The sequence below is a fragment of the Haematobia irritans genome, chromosome 5 (assembly GCF_050003625.1).
Source record: "Haematobia irritans isolate KBUSLIRL chromosome 5, ASM5000362v1, whole genome shotgun sequence".
NCBI lineage: Eukaryota > Metazoa > Arthropoda > Insecta > Diptera > Muscidae > Haematobia > Haematobia irritans.
Window position 1 is genome coordinate 175,774,824 of NC_134401.1, and position 26,699 is coordinate 175,801,522.

General features: G+C 34.6%; 1 protein-coding gene across 1 annotated transcript in view; it reads left to right on the top strand.

The window, feature by feature from the left end:
- Positions 1-5,238: 5,238 nt before the first annotated feature.
- Positions 5,239-26,699, top strand: part of KCNQ (KCNQ potassium channel) — an 82,781-nt gene continuing 61,320 nt past the window's right edge. Inside the window, exon 1 of the mRNA XM_075313319.1 lies at positions 5,239-5,376. The gene's annotated coding sequence lies outside the window, so the exon portion shown is untranslated. The remainder of the gene's footprint in view (positions 5,377-26,699) is intronic.

Here is a 26,699-nt window from a genome sequence, read left to right on the forward strand (position 1 = left end):
CACACATTCATTTCACCTTCAATTTGATATATTCTGTTTACGATGCACAATCGATCTCTCTGATATGAGATTCCATTTTGATTGTGGATGGAATGAATAAATGTAACTGACTTATACTCATCGATTGCTGCATCACAGAACACAAATGAATACTCGAAGAAATGCTCAATGTACCATGGAGGTATTAGAGGTGGCATAGTGGCAATCGCAATGCAAACATAGAACCCTCCACCATCGCCCCCCTCTAAATGGGAAAATAAAACAAACAAAATGTTGTTTATTTAAAATTTTACAAAAAGACGCCGCCACTGTAGCCGATCTTGGGGATGAACGGCAAACCACTGCTCCATCATCAACAACAATAGCGAAAAAACACAACACCATCAACTGGGAGGAACACATGTTTCTGTTTGTTTGCAATGTTTTTCATTTTTATTTATTTTTCTGTTTTTGGCATTGCGATGTAAAAACAAAATTGGATACAATTCTAATCAAACAATGCACTTAACGGACATCTTGATTTGATTTAACCCTAATAGGACCGAATGATGTTTCAAATTAGCCATCAATTCAATTAAAATAAATGCTACGGAATATGGGAACTAAGAGATGGAAATATAATTGGAAATTAATTCCATGCTAGAATCAAAAAGGGGCTGGTGTTTGAAGTGCTTAGTAACAGAATGTGCGTTACAGGCCAACTATCGGGACCCAGGTACTCGATACTCAGTACTAATGAGCTTGAAGAACTCAAGAAATACTGAGAGGATATCCTGCAATGGTAATACTTCTCCTATCAGAGGTACATCGAGAAAAAAATAAAACATTCCATAAACATGAAGATATTTTCATAAAAATGTCATAACATATGCCTAAACCATGCTTTTAGTGGGCTCCAACGTATCCTTTATCCTTTTATTTACCACATTTTCACATACTATATGTTTGATGAAATCGAATACGTGCTACGACTTTTACTCCTACCACCGTGGTGCGAAGGATCATAGGTTCAATTCCAGTTTTGCATAAACACCAAAGTGGTTTCACCAATCGGATAGCACTCAGTGATAAGAGAAAAAAATCACCACTGTGTTATCAGAATAGTCTAAGTGGGCTTGAAATAAAGAGCTACAACTTTACCTAACTCTACAATTCTCGCGGGAATAAGATACACCCATATGATGCACATCATAGTGTGTTCTAATATTTATTGTATTTTAGTTTGCATTCTTAACTGCTATCATCGAATTTTGTATATATTATATGGAATTATGTATATATATTATATGAAATTCTGTATATATATATTATATGTTATTTTATAATGATTTTCCGCGGTATATATGACCAGGTAAAATATATGATTTCGTTTCCCATAAAAATTAATTAAATCACTATTTGATCTCTGTGAACCAGTGTCATCTATGGCCATGGAATCTATTCTCCTGGGATCTAATTCGTTCGGGTAACTCCTTTCACATGTACTACATTCAAGATAAAGAGTGTTTATCGATGGTTTATCAACATGGCTTAAGAAGGCCGATAACCCACATTTATGTACACTTACAGGCGAACAACACAAGCACACACACACACTCACATCCATGCTTACACACGCACACAAATATCCCATGAAGGCTCTCTTTTATGCTTCAATTAAGGTCCTAATGTGGTCCAAATGCCTGTAAAAGAATAATTTACGTTTAGAGAGCAGAGCATGGTATCCAGTGGCTGGATGTACTCCATGTACATTTCGTGTTGTTGATTTGTTTATATTGGATACATGGGAGCAGAGAGTGTTGCCACACTTATCTCAATTGGTGGTGTTATTTTGCAAATGCCCAAATTCTCTCTTCGCATTTGAAATATTCACAAATATGTTAATGAGAGAAACTTAAACTGAAAAATTATTAAAATTTGGTCAATGCAACTCTAGGAAATAAATATAATATTAATTAAACATAAAAAATAAAAAAATAAAAAATTTTAAATGCTCGAAATAAAATTGCTTAAATGGGATTTACGAACTTTATGCAAATACTACATTTTTTATTTTGTTTATTACTGTGTACCATGATGTCCTATTTTAGATCATGTCTCTGAAAAATTATGACCGACAGTAATATGATATTGAACAGTATCTGTTTTTAAAGAAAATGTTTCAAATAAAACTGCTAGATTTTTTTTTATTTTAATATAATTATAATTTATTTTTATCGGATAGGAAAAAAATCAATCACTGGAAATCTAAATAAAACTTATGAAATTTGAATTAAAATAATCAATCAATATTTAACTGTCCATTTACACAAAGTAAAATGCGTTTAATTTTTATTGGATTTTTTGTATTGAGGTTCTTAACACGAATTATAACATCAATACAGAAAGAAATATTACGAAAATTTTTCCAATTAAAACTTTAGTTGAGTTTTCAAAAATATTCAACTAAAAATTTAATCGATTCAAATTTTTTAATTGAAACAAACATCAATCACAAAAAATTAGGATCAATTAATATGTTAATTGACTTTGATACTTTGATAATTGAAGACATTTCAATCAAAAATTAATTGAATCAATTAATTTCATGATTGAAGACAAACAATGAATGTACAAAATTTAACGATGAGTGTCGTCCATGAATAAAGAAATCAAAGTTTAGCTACATAATTTTGACCAGAGGAATACGCGGTGAGGTTATAATAAAATTAATCTAGTCACCTGATACGAGATTACTATTTTTATAATGATTATTTTTCGAAGGCTAATAAAGTCTAAAACTATATTCAACCTAATCGTCTTATTATGGTATAATCCTATACGTCATTCTATATCTACTATATGAATGTTACATCTTTTATTTTCACACAAAATATTTTTTTCGCCCTTGTCTATAAACACAAATTCCCTAATTGCTGAAGACCCATCTGGCATTGACAATAGCGAGTATTTGTGCAGATATTTACTGCTGTCGCTTGCAGAGACGTTTCAGTGGCGAGCCAACCGGTGTTGTGGCGAGACGAGTGTTTTCATATGAAGAGAGTGTTTCAGTCGGTGTTCGCATTTCGGCCGCTATACAAACGATTTTCGTATGCAAACACAATAGACGCGCCGCCGAACGGAAGGAATATTTTCCTCTTGTACGCTTTTCATTTTAGATTTTCATTCATTGGGAACAGTTTACGCTGCCAAGTGGTGAATTTCAGCTCAAGCTAGCAAAAGAGCCATCGCAAAACAATAGTACAAAGGTGCAAAGGAGGGAAACACAACAACTGCACAACAGAAGAGAGTTAGAGGACCAATTTAATGTAGACGAGCAAGAACAGTAAGTAAGGGAAAAAGACTTGTGCAAATGCACAAATGAAAGTTTGAGCACAACAACAGCAGGAGCAGTAATACAGAAGAAATATTTGTGCACACACGCACGCACAGGAACTCTGGGAATGGGAAAATGCCAAAGCATTAACGGAAAAACCATAACAAAAGGGGGAAAATCAGCAAAACATTCTCAACGACAGCAACAACCACCGTGCAAACCACGAGAAGGCAGAGCGTCCAACAGGCGGACAAGCAACTAGCTTCAGTATACCCCCAAAACTAAATACTTACAGAGCACAATAGAGCTCTGAGAGTAAGAACACAAGAACAAACGTTAACGTTCCTCGACACTGAAAAGTAACCACGGCACATTCCATATCGGAATACACCACACCAAACCTTACCACAGACATCAAAAGGCGGCAGTGGCAGAGCTAGTGACAGCGAACGACGAAATCTATCCATCCGTCCATTGCCATTGCCATCATCAACCACAACAGCTACGTCTTCAGCGCAGTCATCATCGGTACGCGAAACGAAGAAGGAACAGTAAAAGAAGAGTGTCGCTCATCACCTTAGTTGTAGTGGGATAGACTGACTTGACTGACTATTTCATGTAGGACGCGCAACGACGCTCCATCACACGGGAAAACGGAAACCTCATTAACAAACGGAACGGGCCACAAACGGAAAACGGCAGTGGTCGTCAGTGTATATTGGTTTGGGATACATATCGGGCCGCGTTTAGTGCTTGCTCTCCTGAGCTGGCACTTAGTAGGTTACACTCTTCACCCGTATTAGCCCTCGCCTGTGACCAAACAAAAAAAAACAAAACCAAAACAACAACAAAAAATTCAATTTGAAATTTTCGTCGCGTTGCCTTCATTAAAGAAAAAGCAACAACAAGCAATTTGCAATAAACGCGTTTTTTATTATCCGCCATCATCCACCCCCACCCGTCCCGTATCGCTAGAGTATGTTCGTTATTTGACGGGTGTGTGTGTGTAAGTGTGTGTTCGTTGTTTTTATTTTGGCCTATTATTTGAAATTGCAAGGATCGAATCCTATTGAATTGTTTAGTCGTCATTGGTTTGTTTGTGTGATTAGTGTCATCAGAATCCAATCAACTTAAAAACATCCTGGAAACAAACTCGCTCCTCATAATAAAATAATAAAAAAAAAACAAAAGTTCATCATAGACCATTGAGTTCAGAGGATAGAGGAGCTTGGTTAAAACGCACACACGCAAGCACGCATTACAGAGACTAGGCCACAAAGTGTGTAATTTAATGAATACGTGTGTTCGTGTGTTTGTGTGTCAGTGAGCCAAGTTAGTAGTGGATGGGCAATACTCATAAAAACCACTTGCAAAAGCATCTCAAACGGTCAACTCGTACCGCACGGACAACGGTCATTGTGACATTAAAGTGAACAACTGTCGACGGAGGGAGGACGAATTTCTTCCAACACGTCCTACAGACACGCAAGCGGAAATAGGTGCTTAACGGTGCTGTGACGGCGGAAATGCTGGCGCCAACCGTTGTCACTGTAGCAGTTGCGGGAGGCGTCAGGTCTAATATGCACACATATCTGATACAAATTAGAAGAGTAACATCAGCAGCAGCACTAGCAGTAGCAACAACAACAAAAACCCCATTACTTACAGCCATATCAAAAGCAACAACTCCAACAAAATCATTAGCACCACCAGCATCAACAACAAATACAACTGTAACAGCACCATTAACATTAACATCAACACAACCATCACCACCACCATCATCGTCATCAACAAGACGACAACTTAAAGCGATATTTGTTGTAGCAGCAACAAAAGAGGCAATATCAGCAAATTCCCCAGTACCACTAGCAAAAACGACATCAACCTTCTCATACCTAGCATCCCTCCTAGCACAAGGAGTAAAAGTTGAGATAGCAGCGGCAACAGAAGTCGACGCACTAACGTCATTGGTAGTGCCATCAAGAGTTCCCTTAACTACAACGAATCAATTGTGATAAATTTCATTTATTTGTAATTTCCTATTTTTAACTCTAAGGGTAAGTGTACACTGCAATACCAATTAGAAAACTCACTATCATCGACAACAACAACAACACCATGAGTCCATATTTATTATAGGCAACAACATAAAATAAAAGCCTTTACATACCAATCGCATAAACAAACAAACAAACATAGAGTGATACGCATTCAACGCTCAGCAATGCCAGCGATGTAATTTGGCGAGGCCCTCTCGAAGATGTCTAAGATGTCTTCATTGCACACTGTTCTGCATCGATTTTATAGGCCAAGTTTAGGATAAGAATACAAATAAGGTTTGTCTTTGCCGAATGACTCCAAGCATAAATTCAATTGGTTTTCGTACTAGAAAATTGTATGGTTTTCAACTGCGCAACGATAGTTCATTGAAATATGTTCACTGAGGCAATGCAAACGTTCGTCAATAGTACGAAATGATTCGAATGAAATAAAACAAGGAATTATGACAAATGGGTTGTAATACATTTTTTTGCATGTGAAATTTATTTACTGTACATTTTTAATAAAAGAAAGATAAGAACTTTTTTATGTACATATACCCACTTTCGAATCTCCTAACAGTGAGAAGGTTAAAGTAGCAGCCCGATTAAGATTCAGGCTCACTTAGACTATTCAGTCCATTGTGATAAATTCCCAGTGAGAATAAAGAGCCTTCTTTGTAGGCAAAACTCGCATTCGTATTTTAAGGGCACAAATTCAGTGTAAAGTTTTATTGTCGTCTTATTGGCGTTTGGGCTTTTTTCATTTGTTTTGTTTTATTTCTGGCACTTCATGTTCAATATAAAAAAATCTAGATTTTATGATATTTGAAATGTGAAGACACTTGTGAACGAATTGAGTATTTGCTGAACTGTTTTCTTAACAAAAAATATATGTTGCATATTTTACACCTTACCCCCATAAATCGAAAATTTTTGTTCGATTGGAAAATGTGCACGTTCGATTGACCGGGTGTTACGCATCGCAAGACCAAAATTAGATTATTACACTCTCAAACAGCTATTGAAGACGCTTCTAATCTTCGACCTAAATAACAGCGTTATTGAAAATACAAAAGACATACATGATGCGAGTATTGTGGTTGCTTTTCAAATTCTTCACCACAGCTGATTAATTTACCAAGAGGAAGCATTTCAATTGTTTAGTGCCGCGATAATAAAGTCGATATTAAATATTTATAAAATAAAATCAAAATGCAAAAAGCAAATGTTTTATATTTTTCGTGAATTTCCTTTTGTTTACAAGGCACTTGTTTTTTAGTTTTATTTTGTATCAGTGTAGCACAACATAAGTGCAAAATATCGAAGAATAAAGAAACTAATACATACAAAAAACGATGTCAAGCTTGAATAATTATTTTCTATTTAATAAAAAAGAAAAACCGAATAAAATCAAAATTTCTAAGTTGCACATTTACGTTCGTTTTCAATCGCAAACGGTGTAGTTTTTACAGGGGGGTTTCGGCAACATTGTGCAATACTTTTTTCCCAAACGAAATCACCAATAGAAAAATCTCCAAATAATTACTTCTGAAGCTATGAAAAGAATGCGACAATTTCGACTCGAGCGTCTTCTGTTATTTTTATAGAATTTTTTTCTTAGCTGAGGCAACCTTGTACGAGTTTGTAGTTCATACCACACATATACGCCAACACAGAATAAAATATCACCACAATATTTCACAATAATTACAAAGATAATTAAATTTAAATTTAATACTTAATCAATTAACTGATACAATTAACTTTTTAATCAAATTAAAATATAAAGCCAGTTAAGAAAATGATTGATTGAAAATGATCTTTTTACGTTTTGAATTAAAATATGAATTGTCACAATTATTATTTTAAATAAATTTACAAATAATTCTAAATAAAAAAAAACTTAGTTAATAGGATAATTAAACGTTGGCTCAAATCCAACGAAAACTCCAACTATAATTATAAACTGGAAATTCACAAACAAAAACAAAAAATATCTATAAATAAATAAATCAACAACAAATAATTGATAGCCTGCAATTTGCAATTAAAAAATTAATTGATTTTTAATTTTCAATTCAATTTGTGAATGAAGTAATTTCAATTAGAAAAGTAATTGTGTCAAATAAATTCGTGATTGAATCTGAAAAAATTCATTTCTGTGAATGCAAACTGGCACATAGTCTCTAGATTTTATCACCACTTTAATCGATCTCCATTATTGATTGGTTTGTCTGTTGGTTCTTACATAACTCCCTCCTCCTTCAGAGGACAAGACGAGGAAAATGCACGTGATGCAAAATTGCCATGTCCCTTAATCATGCATGAGTCACGTTAAAAATAATTTTGGGAATAATGTGTATAACTTCGAGTATGTGCTTAAAAGTTAACAACTATTACAACTAAAGAAGGCCTTCTGTAAGGCATATTTTCTATTTCCTTCGTCAGCTGTTCTATGTACACACGCACACATTTACATAAATCTGTTAATATGTTTACACAGATATATTGGCAACCTCTATCAATTTGCTTACATTTAAACTATTTAAGAGAAGGAGAAGTTTCTAAGATTAGGTCTATGCTGATGCCTACGGCATTTAGGTAAACTATCACCATCTACCTCACCTCACTCCTGTGGCAGCACTCAATTTTGAAGTATAAAATTCAATTTGGGTCCTCATTACTTTGTATCGCACCCTCACTAACTTGATCAAGTTTTAAATGTAGGACATCTTATTCCCCACAAAATCCCACACCCCCTTCCATTCTCATGGTGGGGGCCTCACAATATTGTTGCGGTTTAAATGCGTATAATATTTTTAATGGAAACCCATAAAAATAACATCCATAAAATTGCCATACCCGCACATATCCTCAAATGTTTCGTAGTAAATATTTGCGAATGGAACTGCCATCGGGGGTATATCGATGTCCCGCAACGTCAACACATTAACCCACAACCGATGATGATGACAACAACAACAACAACAATAACGGCATTAAAAACAATCACCAGAGCCAGGGAAATGTAATTAATTGAAAATTTCACATTTGTCACATTTCATATGTCACAGCGTCCAATGGTCCACAAATCAGCAAAACAAGGTCAGCGTTTTTGACCTATGCTAAAAGGTCATAAAACTCTATGGAGTTTATGTGTCGTTGTACAAAGTGAATGTCATCATGCTCAGTCAGGCCATGCCGATGGAAAACTGACTGAGTGTATCCCAATCACACGATGATGAACGAATTTAAATAAAACTGAAATCAGAGTCTAGCAAATGCTGCAGGCATTCGAAATGGATGACCCTCAGCATATTCCCTCGGAACAACAAGGACTTAAATGGATTCATTTTGTCGTCGAATGTTTTGTGCTTCGCTATGAACCACCACGGCAATGCACTCTTTTAACTTAAAATTAACATAGTTCAAGTGGTACTTCCCAAAAAGAGGGGTCAAATGGAAGAGTATCTGCTTTTATTTTTGTTAATCATTTTTGGGTCACAACGATGGCTAAGAGCTTGCACTTTGAGGAAGTTCTCTGATGGCATTTTGTTGTGAAACTGTCAGAATACTGCTTGTGTCGTAAATGGGACTAAATGACTTAAAATACAAAGCTTTTTTGGGTTGTTTATGAAAACATGGATTCCAGATATATACAAAGAATCCATTTTTTGTGGAGTTGTGTCCATTTCCAATTAAGAAAAAAATGTTTTTTTTTATCTAAAAATTTTATGCACTTTGTTTTAAAGAAACTTTCCTTTAAACTTAACATATTTGTGGTGGTCTTTCATCTTCTTAGCTCATTTATCTTCTTAACATTCATCTTCTTAACTCAGAAATATAGAAGGAATGTTTAGGAAAAGTGCAGATTTTTCACCTGATCCTCATAGTCGAACGTGCTCTTTCGTTCGTTCTTTACATACAGAAATTTGCCATTTTTCCCACATTAGTGTCGATGGCCTTGTTATTCGGCAGATATTTGTTCTCAGTGAGACCCTTCTTTAAATTGGCAAAGGTGGCCCTCTGGAGAAAACGATAGAAGGAGCTGTAGTTCGTAACATTCGCAATTTGACAAATCCTCTTAATATTTCGGCTTAATACCTGTGATTGTTTACCCTTCTGTAGGTAGTCAACGTGGATCATATCAATCCCAGATTTTTCCTACACTTTTTTGGCTATTTTGACAGAACGTTTGCCGAGTAGGATCCACAGTTGTAACGGTGCAGTGAATCTATATTTCTACTAGTGAATCTCTATTTCGTCGAAAGTCAAGAAACGATGAAGATATTCCTTCAGGTTGGTCTTAAACAATGACCAACACTACTCTGACTTGGACCATGGTAGTCTGGACATGGGGCACCTGAATGTGGCTCACCAAATCCGGTGTTCGGTAATGTTAAAATTCGATAGTCGCTACGGTATGCGAATGCTTTTTATTTAACCCTTTCACTACCGATGTCCACTAAGAAGGACATTCGAAAAAGACACCAAATTCTATTTTCCCACCTAGTTTCGATTTATTTCTCGATGTTATTTTAAAGTAGAGGCTTTAATCTAATGATACATTTTTAAAAAATTCTTTAACAATGAACTAAAAATACGAAAATTTGAGACAACTTTTGTACTGTATGTTTCTAGTAAATGGACATTTATACAAAAACTATAGCTGATATTTTTACGGGTTCTTTTTTGTATGTTTTCTTACACTTTGCAAGATATTATAGGCCAAATAGCGCTTATTTTCGTAAGGCCATTCGGTCACAATTCAAGAATCAAGTTTTAAGAACAAGCTCATATAGCTCTTGAAGAAATTGAGGTAGGTTTTCAAAATGACAGTTTTTTTCTACATGCTGTTAGTACAAATAAAAACAGAAAATAAAAGTTTTTATCATTAGGTTTATTTCGGTAGTGAAAGGGTTAAACATAGAATCGAATGTGCTGAATCGGCACATTGTAAAAAGCACTTCTCGAACCACCTCAAAATGCATGGCAGCATTCTAACCAAAGTTGTTTTTTTGCCAATCTGAATCTGGGCATCAAAAGAAGGTCCCTTCCCATTAAGCTAAACCTGGAATCGGTTCACCACTGCGCTCTGGGGCCAACGACCGGATTCAGAGGCAAACGTCACAAGAATGGACTTGTACGTTAAAAATTTGAAACACATTCTGTATATAACGTTCGAACAGCTCATAGAAGTTTTTAGATCGACCCGCCCACTGTAACCGTGAATATTTATACCCTGCACCAGTCTGCTTTAGAACATATTTTTGCACAAGTATGTGTATTGGGTCAGAATAGAAGCATTTTGATTTTGGAAGAAATCAGTTCAGATTTAGATATAGCTCCAATATATATCTTTCGCCCGATATACACTTATAAGGCTCCAGAAGTCCGAGTTTCACACTTATTTGATTCAAATTGTGCACGAAGAGTACAATTGATAGTATTTCAAGCGTGCTAAATCTGGTTGAAATCGGTTCAGATTTAGATATAGCTGCCATACGAGTATATATCCTTTGTCCGATTTACACAAATGTGACCACAGAGGCCAAAGTTTTACTACGAGAAATTTTACACGGTGAGCATAATTAACATTCCAGCTATACGTGCCAAATTTGGTGGATATCACATTTAGATATAGCTCTCATGTATTTTTCTCCCGATATGCACTTAATTGATCCCAAACGTCAAAATTTCACCTTGATTTACTTCAAGTTTGGCACAAAGATGTACTGTATTGAAAACATCCATTATATATTGTGCATCCTCGAGTCCTTCTTTGTATTATCAAGTCGGTCTTTATTATAATATTTTTTTTATTTCCAATGGGTACACATAACACATCTGATATTTGTGTTTCTTCCAGTTTTGTTTGGGTTGGTCGCAAATATTACAACTATTCTTAATTATTGATGCCATACAAGCTTACTTTATATTCTTCGACCTATGTATTTGTTTACGATAATCAAATTCTTATTTAGGATCAATAAATGGATTTTGTTTTTCAGAACATTAAAATGCAGTTTCCATTTATTACTCGCAATGTGCAATAAATTAATGATTTTGTCACGCCACATCCTCCTCTTGTATATATGACAATGACTTCTTTTTCCCAGCAAAAACTCGTATTACCAGGTATGAGTACAAGTATGCCTGCGGCAAATTGGTAACAGCTTCCTCGTACATATATCAGCAGTAATACTTTTACACGTGCATGTCATTGGAGGAAAGTACTTCGGTGCAAGCATACCAGCAGTCAAAAAATAAGTACTTCTTCGCAAGCATATTATGTAATATATAACTTTAGGAAACTAGGACATATTTTATTGGCATTATCAATTAATAATATTTTCTGAAATGTAATTTAGCATTACTTTTCGCTACTATTAACGGTGCCAACTGTAGAGCCGAACACGGACCTCAAGATATTATTATTTTTAAATCCGAGTTAATACTGCAAGTAGTAACTTTTTGATTACCGGTATTACTGAAAGAATCGCTAGTGCTTACCCAGTTTTTGCTGGTTTATTTTTGGTCTTTTGTACTACACGCTCACAAAAAATCGCTTCTGTAACATATACTCCCAAACATATTTTGCTTCAAGCATATACATTTTTGGGTATTGCCCAAACATTTATATGTTTGATATCTTCCAATATATAATATGTTTGAAAGCATATTGGTCTAAATAATATATGTTTGGGTACACGCAGAGAAGAAACATGATTACCACAATCATATTCGAAGAGCAAAATAATATGATAGCAGCTATTTTTGCGGCGACCATGTAACATTTTAACCTGCAACCATGTTGGCTCAGTGAACATGGTTCTAAGAAAAATACAATTGTCCTCATCTAAAATGTTATTATATTGATAAAAAGAATTTTGTTTCCATTAAAAGACAATGGTCACGATCTAAAATGTTATGTTATTCGTCAAAAATGTTTTTCTTCTAGTTAAAAGAACATGGTCACAACCTAAAATGTTTTGATTTTTATGAAAAAACTTTTTTCGTCGTCGAAAAAAGGACGCCACTTGAGAAAAGAAAACACAAAATCAACTTTATTTATTTGTTTTTATTTATTTATAAACTAATTCATTGTTTATTTGTATTTATAATGTCGTGCAAGCAAACTTCACATATTTTTACACACTCTAGTTTGGTTCAATTTCAACAATAAGTAATCATTCCATATTTACTTCGTGACCATCAAATGTACAAACGCAGACATCATGTAACTGCAAATAAAAATAAATTATACCATATATCAAAATGCAGAACAAAAACCAGGTATATTTTTTTCAATTACACTTTCCTTTTTTGTATTCACATAAAACCACGTGCCATTTCTGAATAAATAAATTAACACAAAACACAATAATTCCGTATTCTCCGTCCATTCCAAGAAACAATCAACACACGACTGACGCGCAAAATGAAAATCGTGTGTACCTGCTCAATGTTTTTATAAAATTCTTGTCGCTGCAAAAAAATTAAAAAATTAAATGGTCACGAAAACAATGTACATGGTCTTTATGGCCATGTAATGCTTGTAGACATGTCTATACGTAAACTATAAAAATATTTTTTTCTCTGCAAAAAAGTAAAAAAATTGAATGGTCAGATACATGATTTTCCTGACCATATAATGGTCTCAAATTCTATCATTTAAATAATAGAACATGTTTGCGGCATTTGAGAACCATTTAAATGCTTATTGCCAACATATATTTTTCTCCGCTCGAAAATTATTTTTACAAAGACAAAATACATGGTTTTCGCGACAATTACATACTCTAAATAAGCATTAAATGGATGCGGCAACCATGTCCAAACATGTTTTTTCTGTGCGTGTAGTCTAAGTTCCAAACATTTTGTATTTTTGCATCCAAATTCAATAATGTTGTCTTCCAAAAAACAATATGTTATTATGTGACCATATAATATGTTTGGAAGCATTTTGCACCCAAAAATATTATATGCTTAAAAAAATTCTCCAAAACAATATTGTGCTCAAAATTTTATTTATTTATTTATATATTTACAATCATAATGAATTATGAAAATAAACAGGTAATATAGGTACTAACAACATAGGTTTTCGACCTGAATGCTCAAAATTTTGTTTCTTCCTAACTGTATATTCCCCCACATCTTTCTCACTTCCACGAGATTTTTTAGTTCTTAGCACCTTTTTCTGTAATACAAACATTGTAGAAGAAATTATTCAATTTTATGATTTTTTTTATTTAAATTTTAGCTTTTGCCGGACGGGGATTCGAACAGCGGACCACACAGTTTGTAAGGATCAAAGAAGTAGGAAAAATAAAATGTTAATTTTGTAATAACAAGCAACAACCACCAACTTAATTCAATATCGCTCCCTGTTAAATAGCGCTCCAAGCTACTAAACACATATATGTTTATAGGCTATTTCTAAATTAATATATGTTTGCATCCAAGCATATTATATTTACAAACATTTTATGTCCCAAACATAATATGTTCTAACATATTAACATATATGTCCCAAACATGTTATGCTGGTTTATGAACATTATATGCTTGCACTCAAAAATATTGTGTTTAAAAATTTGTGTTCCACACATATAATGTTTATAGCCAAACATATGAAAAACAGTCTTTTTCATCCGTGTATGTAACTCTTTACTGGTATTTGTAATATTTTCTTTCGGCACTTATTGTTAGGTAAATATCCTAAATACAAAGATTCCCATAGACGATGATCTCTTTTTAATGAAGGGATTTCATGTTACATTGCAGTTTTGTGGGGTGTAATCAAATGATTCGGTGAGAGTGTCCCTACGCAAATGTCAAATTTGAAGAGAAGGAAGTGCAATGGCCAAGTTAATGGTTATTTGTCAAAATTCCATGACTGACACGTTTACCTAATATCCTGATATACAGCCAAGACTTCAGACATTTCGCATCTTTATGATTGGATTGGTGGAGCTAATGACTTTGTTTTATCAATAATAAAATGTATTCTATGCGGTCTCTTACAAAGCGTTTTTTTGGCATTTACATTGACATATGTTTCAGTGGAGAACCTTTTAGCTGTCACCATTGCCGACAAACACATTAACACATATTTTAACTGCCCCCCTTCCCCCCTCTCTTAAATAAAGATAACAGCTAAACAGTTTCGCCCATCTATGGGGTAAATTGACTGGTTCAAACTGCTTCATAAATTTTTTACTACCTTTGCTGTTTATATGATTTTTTTATACAGAATAAATTCCCTCAGTGGTTTCACTGTTCCAGTGTGCTTTTTTCATTATAGAAGTGGATTAGAATTTAATTAATTTGAAGCCTTGTTTATACGCAACTCTTAATTATGGAAAAATAAGAGACGTCTTGTATGTCACGTTTCAGCCAAATTAACAAATTTGTACATATTTTTTTGGAAACAAACAAGATAAAACTCAATCACAATAAATTAGTCTAAATTTGTCTGTTTGCCAAAGAGGGAGTAAAAAATAACAAGTGGAGCACTATAATAGAATTAATTCATTTAAAAAAAATATCATACAGGTAAAAATTTTGAGCTTATGTATTTTAGTAACGATCCAAAAAAATATAATAAGTACAAAATTAAAAAAAAAAAAATTTGGAAACATTTTTGAGGACATTAAAATACTTTTTTCAGAAATAAAATTGTAGACAAATAAAATTTTCATTTTATCTTTTAATATTTTGGTGCTATGGTTAGCATACCCGCCAAGGGGTCATGGCTTCAATTCCAGTTTTGACCAATCACCAAAAATTGTTTTCATCGGTGGATTTTCCATCTCAATAATGCTGGTTATATTTCTGAGCTTTTCAAAGCTTCTCTAAGTGGTTTCACCGCAATGTCAAACGCCGTTGAGCTAAACAAAAAATCGGGCAGTACCCATTGATAAGAAAGAGAACTAGAGACTATCAATGCTGTACCTACCATTAATTTGGAAAATGGAAACTTAATTTGGGAAAAAGAATTATGGCTAATAGTGAAATTGATGGGAACATTTTTCGGAATTTCTGAAATGTTTTTTTTTTTTGTAAAAAAATCGAAACAAATTCGTAAATAATAAATTAAATTAATTTATCGTTATATTAGAGAATTTTCTGTTAAACGACGATAATATCCATACTATTAACAAAAAAATGTCTTTGTCCTAATGAGAACGTTTCATTTTTCAATGAAAAAATTATAAATTTCAATGAAATTTTCTTCCCAGAATCATTTCTTGAGTCGTTTCAGTCTTGAGTGCTCGTCCATTCCACGAACAAGCTCTGAAGTAAAGTAAAAATGCTTCTATGCATGTCTTTCAAAATTTGAAAGAATTAAAGCAATCAGAAGTGTTTAGTACACCCTTGCGTCTTTGAATACAATACAGTGGACTCGGCGATTCTTACAATAAGTGAAAATATTACCAAAAATGTTCCAGAATCCAGTCATAGACCTTACTGTTATAATTGTTATGTGGAAGGAATCAGTGAAAATCATATCGTCATATGATTCCAAAATGTCAAAAGTTTCTTGAGTAATTGATTGATTCGTTCGATTGAAAAAAACCAAATTGGGAATGAAAACCCCTCAATATAATATTTTTCCAATATTTAGAGCTATTCGACCTTTAATAACAGGATTGAAGACTTCAGTCTTATCACAAACATTTTATTTATTTATTCATTTTTTTTTTGCAATCAAAATAGTTTACGGAAGATTTGAGAGACGTACGACATTAAATAGGGGTACAAATTTCAGAGTTGAGTATCCCAGATTAATGAGACAAACTTCTAAAACAAAGATTGGAAACTTTCTTAAAAGTTCGTTATTTAAAAGAAATTTGTCCTTTATCGTAAACGGACGGTAACAAAATAAAACGGAAACGTTCACGAAAAATAACAGCGGAATGTGTACGTTTTCGTCCACGGGCGTTCATGATTTCATGAACGACCATGAAAAGTCTTAAAATATTCGTTAGACGCCGTCGACGGAGCAATGTGCTAAGGCGACTGTTATCGCGTATGGAGTAGGCGATCCAGGTTCATGTCACGGTAGAAGATTTTTTTTTATGAATTCGTAACCATTACATTTGACAACGTCTGTTCTCCGTTTGACACTACATGTGCGTTGATTTACATTCATGTATGGATCGTTTTGAAACGTTGATGTCGTTCATGATTTTTTCTATGGATTACAATATTAGTTGCATTATCTTTTATATTTGGCTTAAATTTCTTACAGTATAGTGAATAATAATAGCAAAACATTGTTAAAGAAAAAATAAGTTTTTTTTTTTTAACTCTGAATCTCCAGTGACATTACATTACACAGCAATATGCCATGGGGACAAATACATAAATGAGATAAATTCCCACAAAAAAAATCATAAGAAATAAACTAATTACACGCATTCCATTTCAAAGTGTTCCACGAACGAATACTCTTATCACAGTTCACCTGAATGCCATTTGGATATTTTTACTACACGAGTCTGCACTTCAAATACAAATTGGACATATTTCAATATTATCTTGAACGAAGTACTTGGTCCTGTCAATTTTTTTTAAATGTCAATGGATCAATATTGTCGCAGGAAAGGACGGACATACCCCTTCAATTACTTGGACATGATTTATTTAATAAATTCTTTAAAATTTCAGATATGCCATAAATATTTCAATAAAGTTAAAAAATATGAAATATTGAACAAACAAAAATTATTATGGCTAAAAACAATACAAAAGACCATACGTCTTTCTGACCACTTGTGTGGAGTATGTGTTGAGTTCATGATGAATTAATTATTAATTAATCTATAATTGAAATTAATGATATTACTCTATTAATTGAGGGATTTAAAAACTAATCGTTTCATTAGGGTCAAAGTCGACTGATCAACTTTTCGATAGTTTGAACATTTTTTGATGTTCATCAAAATCAACTTTGGGTTAATAGATTTATAACAAAAAAAAATCGAAAAGTTGGATTTGAATTTAAAAATAAATTTGGTATAGCTATTGTGTGCTGAAATTTTATCAAAAACTCAAAAGTTGCGATATCAAAAGTAGAATGTTCAGTAATTACATAAATTGAAATTCACCTTTTTCCAAGTTTCTAAAAAGTTGAAAAATCAACTTTTCCAAATATGGAAATTGTCGACTCTTTAATTCTCATTACAATACCCATTTCTTATGCGATTAAAAAAACGGATTGAATCAATTGGTAAATATTTAACATTTTAATTAACAAACTGTGTATTATATATTTTTCGGTGTCTCATTCAACCCTCGAATTAATAGCTAGAAAACGAAACTCCTTGTGAGTCCCGCAAAAGGAATTGGAAAAATCATCAGTACGTTGTTAAGTGTACATTTGAGATGTTGAATGGCTTTGGACAATTCAATGATACAATTGGGTTTTTCGGAATATTCCTTCCTCCTTCTTTTTCTCTCGTTATTCCAATGAAACTGAGTAAACTTTTATTGTGCAATAAATGGATTTTTTCCCATCTTAAGCTATTTAATTAAATGTAGTCGTTAAGAATCAAGATGATTTACGAACCAAAGAAGAAAACAAATTGCCATTTAATTGAATTTTAATATTTCATGATAAGACGAAAAGAATAACGTTGAAGTACCCAGCAAAAAAAAAAAAATTGGAAGTTGTTCCACAAACATTTCTTATAAAGCAAATCCCAGAATCCCCCATCGAGTTTTTCCAACTTCCGATGCAGTACTTTTGGACAAGTCCACAAACATTTTTCTAAAGAGCATCGTGGGATCCCCCAATGATTTTTTTCCACTTCCGATGCAGTCCTTTTGGACAAGTACACAAACATTTCTTCTAAAGCGCATCTTGGTATCCCCCAATGATTTCTTTCTACTTTCGATGCAGTCCTTGTGGACAAGTATTAGAAAGAACGCAATCAGGCTATTTTAAGTGCAAATTTGTGACACTTAAATTTTACAAAATAATAGAAAACTAATAAAAAAATAGAAAATAAAAGCAATAGAAAATTAATAAAAAAATAATAATAAAAAAAATTCATCCCGCTGGGATTTGAACCTGTGCCGTTTGACTTTTTTGCTTCCATGGAAGTTCTTTTGAGAAGGTTTTGCAAATTACGAGAATTTTAAATTTTTTTTGTTGATTTTTAATGGAAAAAATATATTTATACGAAAATATGTGCCGAAAATAAAAAATAACCAGTAAGGAAAGTCTAAAGTCGGGCGGGGCCGACTATATTATACCCTGCACCACTTTGTAGATCTAAATTTTCGATACCATATCACATCCGTCAAATGTGTTGGGAGCTATATATAAAGGTTTGTCCCAAATACATACATTTAAATATCACTCGATCTGGAAGAATTTGATAGACTTCTACAAAATCTATAGACTCAAAATTTAAGTCGGCTAATGCACTAGGGTGGAACACAATGTTAGTAAAAAAATATGGGAAACGTTTAAATCTGAAGCAATTTTAAGGAAACTTCGAAAAAGTTTATTTATGATTTATCGCTCGATATATATGTATTAGAAGTTTAGGAAAATTAGAGTCATTTTTACAACTTTTCGACTAAGCAGTGGCGATTTTACAAGGAAAATGTTGGTATTATGACCATTTTTGTCGAAATCAGAAAAACATATATATGGGAGCTATATCTAAATCTGAACCGATTTCAACCAAATTTGGCACGCTACAATGCTAATTCTACTCCCTGTGCAAAATTTCAACTAAATCGGAGTTAAAAATTGGCCTCTGTGGTCATATGAGTGTAAATCGGGCGAAAGCTATATATGGGAGATATATCTAAATCTGAACCGATTTCAACCAATGCTAATTCTACTCCCTGTGCAAAATTTCAACTAAATCGGAGTTAAAAATTGGCCTCTGTGGTCATATGAGTGTAAATCGGGCGAAAGCTATATATGGGAGCTATATCTAAATCTGAACCGATTTTGCTGATATTTTGCAAGTTTTTCGAGACTTATAAAATATTCGGATGTACGGAATTTGAGGAAGATCGGTTGATATACACGCCAATTATGACCAGATCGGTGAAAAATATATATGGGAGCTATATCTAAATCTGAACCGATTTTTTCCAAAATCAATAGGGATCGTCTTTGAGCCGAAACAGGACCCTATACCAAATTTTAGGACAATCGGACTAAAACTGCGAGCTGTACTTTGCACACAAAAATACATCAACAGACAGACAGACGGACAGACAGACGGACGGACAGACGGACATCGCTAAATCGACTCAGAATTTAATTCTAAGCCGATCCGTATACTAAAAGGTTGGTCTATGATTACTCCTTCTTGGCGTTACATACAAATGCACAAACTTATTATACCCTGTACCACAGTAGTGGTGAAGGGTATAAAAACGATGCGTAACATAAATAAAATATTTTTTTAGAAAAATATTTGATAAAAAATTGCCGCTGGTGAGATTTGAACCTGCGTTTCTTATTTTTTCGTTCATACTAATAAAGAAAATCTCGAAAAGCAATTAGAATGTTATTCCTTATGGTGCCAGCAAACCCAGGTTCAATCCCTGGTTGGAGCGCAAAAGTTTTTAAAATTGTAAAAATTAGATAATAGGAAAATAATATTAGGGTTGTTTTCTTTTAGCACTGGATACCCTAAGCCGTGAAGGACTAAAAGAAAACAGAGTACTCGCTTATCCAGAACATCTCTAAAAATATGCAACACTGTCATCAGCTGTTTAAAAACAATCACAGAAAAGAAGTTAAATCTTGCATTTTTAATATATGAAATGCTCCAATTTGTAATAAATATTTACTGCTGCGATTATTTATGACACTGTACCACTTTGAATTTCATGTTTTTTGATAAATTAGTCACAATAAGTTGCTATTGTGAATCACTTTATCAAAATACAATCCGGCAACATCGGCGCGACTTGCACTGATGAGTTGTTCTGGATAGAACACCAGTACAACGATGTTCTGGATAGCCCATACAAATGTTGCATCCAGTGCTAAAGGAAAACAGCCCTATTGTAATAAAACATATGGATGAAAAAAGTGAAATTGGTTGAAAAAAACAAATTTTTTTCGCTTTTTAAATTTCTTCATTCAAATTAACTTCCAGGGCACAACTTCTAAAGCAATGCAAACGATCCAAAAGGGAGTAATTCCGTCCTATGACAAGCCCATGAAAATTCATTGACAAGCCCATGTAAAATTCACAGATTGGGGATCCAAACTACTTTTTTGAAAGCTCTTTTTTTCCTGGGTACCTCAATCATTACATTCGAAAATGTATGCCACATATTTTGCATGAATATAAAATATCGCAAATTGGATGATATTTAAAATCTAACGAAAATGATGTGGAAATTATACAAGAAGATCGTTCGGAAATAGAGAATAAACAATGGAGTGCGGGTTACTGAAAAGGTTATTCAAAACTGTTCAATAATTTCGAAAAATGATCTTTACATGTTTGCTTTTTTCCCCACTTTCAGCTTCTCTCTTCGAAAAACAAGCCAACCCTATAGAAGTTGATTTAAAAATAATTCCTTCCAATTTTACCATTTTGGATTGGAAACGGGTATCCAGTGATTTCTTTTGATCCGCTGAATATTTCTCTGAGCTAATGATAATATTTTTAAGGCATTTTTTAACAACTTCAAGAAATTCATCATCAAAAGCAATTAGACTTGGCACACATTCTGTCATTGATAACAATAATATACGCGTGTATTAAATAAACTTTGGATTTTCATCCATAAACTTGCATTACATGCGACTTGGTGTCTTGGCATTTATGACTGGCTGTTTGTCTGTCTGTCTATCTGGCATATGTGGAACATTAACATCATCACTCCCCTAACATCTACAGGTGGCATTAGCTCCTTCGACTATGTCTATGTCTAAACGTTTGTTGCTGCATAAGAAAAAATTACCCAAGACCAAGCTTCGTCATCCACTAATTAGCCAAGAGAGTGATGGTAATCCACAGCAGGTTAATTTCACTGCTGTGTGTCATGGAAAAGTTTAGCTTAACTGCCTGCCGTTTTTTTTTTTTGGAATACATGTGAATGAAAAATTATTTTATTGCCATTATGAATCATCGTGCAATTCTGGATTTACCAAAGACTCGAAGGTATTATGAAGTCGTTTCCTCATTTCCGTGCTAAATCATGTCACGGTCACAATTAAGAAACTTTCTATGTGTTTTCGAGGCACTTTTAGAGGCGTTACCTAAACGGAATTCCCTCAACATAATGATGGCTTTAAGAATCTAATCTCAGATTTGCATCTTGGAATATTGCGTGATATTTTATATTAGTCTATTTGTTGAATATTTTTAGGATATTCTGTTGTACTTTATGTCTTGATATAGACCAAAGATACTTTAGTTGGAGATAGCCTTTGCTGAGCGAAGAAATGTTAAAAAGTAGAGGGCTATGAGAAAAAATTGCTATGTCAAGGAATAAACCTAGTAAGTAAAGGGAAATCCATGCATGTCAGTCCCAGACAACTTTCATCAAATAATTCCAATTTTTATTTCCATCATAAGCTATCAAAATTCCCATAGAGCTAGAAAATCATGTTGCCATATCAGGCGATCACCCAAAAATTAATGAATATTTGTTTGAGATATTCCCATTGCCGTATCTAGACATTTTTAACCTGGGGGGCAATAGCCCGCCTATCTATACTACAGTAACAATATATAATGGAAAATCATATATAGGTTTTCACATTCTAGGGGGCTAATTTTTTTCTGGAGGGGGCTAAGCCTTCCCCCCAGAGGTCTTACTGCGCTTATGAATATTCCTTCAGTCAATGTCATTTAATCTGATCTTAGGGGTGTCCATTACTCCGCAAAAAATAGCCTCAAGACATTGGGAGTTGTTGCCTTTTCTATACATATCCATGTTATTCGCTTTATCACCTGAATATAAAAAATACATTTTATACATGTCCATTTACCTTTACATTTATTTGTAAATAGTTAAAAACATCTCCAATAATTTCAATTGGTTTCCATAAATATTTTCGTAGATTAAAACTAAAAACAAATAAATGAAATGCGTTTTGGATTCCAAATATCCTTGTAAACGAAATTAAACGTCTATACTTGGTAACCCTACATGACCCTTTAAGCTAAAATTGATTAGAGTGGTTGGGCGATTGGGCGGCGGTGGTTGTATTCATTCCACCTTGAATCCCAAATGTCACACAGTTGCAACTGAAGTGATTTGAATAATTTGTGAATATATCCCATATCAGCGTGCTCAATCGTGCGCCATGCAGAGAATATTGAGCAAGGGGATTTTGAAGCATTGCGTCAACATGGTCTTGCCCTACACCATAGGAGAATGTGAATTCTCAGGGGGGAAGATACGATTTACACGCGTTTCGAATACAATGCACTATAGCATTTTTTTTTTTTGTTTCTTTGAAAATGCATTTCATTATTGGGAAAACTGAGAGATGTAGACAGTGAAATATCACAAACAAAGTTCATTAAATGAGTTTAATGTTTAACTTTTTGATGAGCTGTGTTTTTTTTTTTGGGCACTCAAAAGACTTTTATTTGCTTTTTGTTTATAAGCAAAATAGGTGAATGAGTTAAGCTTCCAATTAAAGAAAGTGGAGAAAAACAGTTCCAGTACAAATGTTTTCCATTACAGAACTTTTTCCAGCAAGTAATTCAAACTGAGATCACAAAGATATTAACTTTTGTTGGCATACTCGGAGATTTTCAAAAAAAAAAAAACTCAAAGGGATATACAATTATTGCCAATGACATTTTCTTAAAATAGTCCCAGCTCGATTATTTATTTCTAGGATTTCAACACTAAATAGCATACAGTTGGTGGGAAAAATACACTTTCTTATATTGTCGAGTATATTTCAGGCATTTCTCAAGCGAAAGCCAAAGTGGAGCTGAAATGAAATGAGACCATGGTTTGGTTAGGTTAGGTGGCAGCCCGATGTATCAGGTTCACTCAGACTATTCAGTCCGTTGTGATACCACATTGGTGAACTTCTCTCTTATCACAGAGTGCTGCCCGATTCTATGTTAAGCTCAGTGACAAGGGACCTCCTTTTTATAGCCGAGTCGGAACGGGGTTCCACATTGCAGTGAAACCATTTAGAGAAGCTTTGAAACCCTCAGAAATGTCACCAGCATTACTGAGGTGGGATAATCCACCGCTGAAAAACTTTTTGGTGTTCGGTCGATGTAGGAATCGAACCCACGACCTTGTGTATGCAAGGCGGACATGCTAACCATTGCACCACGGTGGCTCCGGTGAGACCATGTGGACATATTTTGAAAACTCGGGCTGAATATTTTAATGAGAAGTAGACTGAATATGTACCTGTGAAAATCACTTACCCCAGCCGAAAGTACTCGATGAGAGGAGAAAAGTAATTTCGTGATTTTGTCAAGAAAATGGCCACTTTTGTGACCGATTTTTTCGATTTTCGACTAAAACACGATCGGCGATTACAAATAAAAAATGTTTACAATTTATTTGAATGTTATCTTACACTGCAAATATTTATTTATAAATAGAACATAAAAGTCAACAAGCAATCACGAACATTTACGTTTTACATATTCCTCAATGTTGGACTTTTAGCCTTACTGTGTTGTATTCATGACTTTTGTTATCTCTCTCTCTCATTCGCCATCTTTAGTTTTTCTTTATACTATCTCGGCGCACTTAAAAATAATCTGCTAAAAATTTGAGTTCCAAACATATAATTTTTACACAGAAACATATGAAGAGAAGTCTGCTTTTGTCCGTGTAGGTTTATTTTTTATTTTTTCCAAATATTGAAAAGTTGAATAGCGAGGATTTTTGTCTCTGCTTACAATCTCTAACTAATCGAAACAGCGACGTTTTGCAAAATGAAAACAAGCAAAACTCCTAAAATCGGCTTAAGCCATCGTTTATGACCGTGTTCTTTTATTAATCCCACTTTATTAAGATTAAAATCATGCCCATTAGTAAATTGCTAAAATGCCCACCCACAATCTAGAATGCAAAGATAACAAGACTTCCTGAGTATTGTGGAAATGCTAAAGTGGCACAAATATAGACAAAAATTATCCAACTTTTTTATTTGCCATTATTTCATTTATTATGTTATGAAGAGTACTTCTTTTAGAAATTCATAAGATGTGAATTTCTAACTACCTGCTCTTCGTTTGAGTTGCAGATATCCGGCTACATTTTTCAATGTAAATGGAAAGATAAATGCATGGAATAATTGTTTCAATTTTCCCCGCATGCCTTTTACGTTTCCCCCGTCACCATAGTTTGATTGCAATCAGACTACAGTTGCCATCCACCTTGGGTGTTGTTTAATTATGCATTGCCAAGAAAGTTTGTTGCCGCAACATTGGCCTCTGATGCATTGTCCACTTGGCCATTCACCAAAAAAAAAAAACGAAAAAAAGAAAAACAAAACAATTTTCTATTCTTAACGCTTAATGCTTTCCACTCACTACCCCAAGAGTTTTGTTTCTATTTGAGATTAAAAATTTAAATTTTGTGTGGCGAGATTGTTGGCGATAGGATGTGTGCCACAATTTGAAGTGCGGCTTGCTTGGTATCGTGACCCTCGTCGCCTGGTGGGGAAACGGAACATACATATAAGCCGATTTGCTTACTACGGAAATATTGCCAGCAGGAAGCAGGATATAAGCAAATACCTTTAAGTGTGGCTAAGAAGAATGGCCCTTGTTTGTTTTTAAGGGTCGTTTCTATTCAATTTGAGTAGAATTGAAATGCACTTCCAGGCTTGGTTATCAGTGGCCAATATTGCAGTGACTTGCAGTGTTCTCCATGGAATTGTAGTTACGGAAAGGAAGCAAACCAAAATTCAGTAGTCTATAAAATTGCCAAGGAAATGGCGATGGGTTCCTGTACCCTACCACACACCATTCGAATTTCCAAACACTTTTCCGCTTGATTTGTTTAGTCTCCCTGACCATAGTGGAAAGTTTGCGTTCACCTCTTCGCCTAGGTGGGTTAGACTGACTCTGTGAAAACAGTGTGAAATGTTCTTGCCGATCTTGATTTCTTATGCATGAAAATTGTTGGCCATAGCACTCACTGCAGCAAAACGCCTTGACCATCACATCGCATGGACACAATGTTGATGTTAACATGTGTATGCATTCCAAATAACAAGGCACCACGAATACCATCACCCATACATTGACACCAAAGCAAAGGAAGCAAGAAGACACGGAATAAGGAAACACATGTACTACGTATGTTCTGTCCATGTGTGTTTGCCTATCATGCAACAGTCCAATGGCATTACCATCACCACCACCACCACCACCATCGCCACCAGTACCAGTACCTCCTCCAACAAACACCAAAGGAAATGTTCTATTTCACGTTTTATTTACCACGTAATAAGTTTCTCGGCAACAATGATGACAATGGCAGCAATTCACTCCCCGTTTCCCTGGGCGGACTGGTGGACTATGGACTCAGTCAGAAGTGAGTGCTTGCAAGAGAATTCCTCACAATAGAAAGGAAAAGTCACAATAGTTTGTTTGTTTAGCACTGCCATTGCTGCCAACCATAGCCCCCCAACCCCCAACCAAAGGGATTTTCCCATTCTGAGAATGGCCTGAATCTTGTGACATACCACTTAGTTTGCCCCACAAACCCATCCTCTTTAGTGGCCAAGTGAAAAGCAACAGTCAAAGCAAATCACAGTGAACATCTTTCTCCAATACGATTAGGATGGACATGTGGACTGGTCAGCTGTCCATTCATCCGTCCGTCCGTCTATCCGTTCACACGGAAGGAAGGACGGACGGACGGACGGACATAAAAACAGGGCTGGCTACTTGGCTAGCTGGTGGCACTGGTTCTGGTGCGTTATGTGAATATTTTCACAAATTTGTATGCGAACGATATTAGCATGCTTTGGCTATTTTGTTGTTAATTTTCTTATGTCTTAATATCTTCACAGATACTAACGCCTAGACGGACGGACAGATTTAGAGATAGACAGACAGACAGATAGAAGGCAGATAGCAATGAATGCGGGGGAGCTAGAGATGGGGACATTCATATGGCCATGTGTACGCAAATATATTTGGATTTTCACGTCGAGTCTAGACAAGAAGAAAACAGAACCACCGCCAGCAACATCAACAGCGGGAACAGCAGCGGCGGCAGCAGCAATAGCAACAGCTATCGCGCGAAAATATGCTGCGTAAGCAATTGAGGGTTAGTGGGCAGCCGGTTTTATGTCCCATACCCCCCATAAATTCGGCAGCATGGACAAC